Genomic DNA, 1,325 nt, shown 5'->3' with positions numbered 1-1,325 from the left:
CCAGTGGGTGGCATCTACATCTACAGAACGTGAAGAACCAGTGGTATCTACATCTACAGAACGTGAATAACCAGTGGCATCTACATCTACAGAACGTGAAGAACCAGGGGCATCTACAGAACGTGAATAACCAGTGGCATCTACATCTGCAGAATGTGAAGAATCAGTGGGATCTACAGAACGTGAATAACCAGTGGCATCTACAGAACGTGAAGAACCAGTGGCATCTACATCTACAGAACGTGAAGAACCAGTGGCATCTACATCTACAGAACGTGAATAACCAGTGGTATCTACATCTACAGAACGTGAAGAACCAGTGGCATCTACATCTACAGAACGTGAAGAACCAGTGGCATCTACAGAACGTGAATAACCAGTGGGATCTACATCTACAGAACGTGAACAACCAGTGGCATCTACATCTACAGAACGTGAAGAACCAGTGGCATCTACAGAACGTGAATAACCAGTGGCATCTACAGAACGTGAAGAACCAGTGGCATCTACATCTACAGAACGTGAAAAACCTGTGGCATCTACAGAACGTGAAGAACCAGTGGCATCTACATCTGCAGAATGTGAAGAACCGGTGGCATCTGCAGAATGGGAAGAACCAGTGGCATCTACATCTACAGAACGTGAAGAACCAGTTGCACCTACATATACAGAATGTAAAGAACCAGTGGCATCTACAGAACGTGAATAACCAGTGGCAACTACAGCTACAGAATGTGAATAACCAGTGGCATCTAAAGATGGTGAAGAATCAGTGGCATCTACATCTACAGAACGTGAAGAATCAGTGGCATCTACATCTGCAGAATGTGAAGAACCAGTGGCATCTACATCTGCAGAACGTGAAGAACCAGTGGCATCTACATCTACAGAACGTGAAGAACCAGTGGCATCTACAGAACGTGAATAACCAGCGGCATCTACATCTACAGAACGTGAAGAACCAGTGGCATCTACATCTGCAGAATGTGAAGAACCAGTGGCATCTAAAGATGGTGAAGAATCAGTGGCATCTACATCTACAGAACGTGAAGAATCAATGGTATCTACATCTGCAGAAAGTGAAGAACCAGTGGCATCTACATCTACAGAACGTGAAGAACCAGTGGCATCTACATCTGCAGAACGTGAAGAACCAGTGGCATCTACATCTACAGAAAGTGAAGAACGAGTGGCATCTACATCTACAGATGGTGAAGAACCAGTGGCATCTACATCTACAGAACGTGAAGAACCAGGGGCATCTACAGAACGTGAATAACCAGTGGCATCTACATCTGCAGAATGTGAAGAATCAGTGGGATCTA

Source organism: Lethenteron reissneri, unplaced genomic scaffold (genome assembly GCF_015708825.2).
Source record: "Lethenteron reissneri isolate LAM-NWPU_2019-01 unplaced genomic scaffold, ASM1570882v1 scaffold_1639, whole genome shotgun sequence".
NCBI lineage: Eukaryota > Metazoa > Chordata > Hyperoartia > Petromyzontiformes > Petromyzontidae > Lethenteron > Lethenteron reissneri.
Note: the sequence above shows the minus strand (reverse complement) of the source record.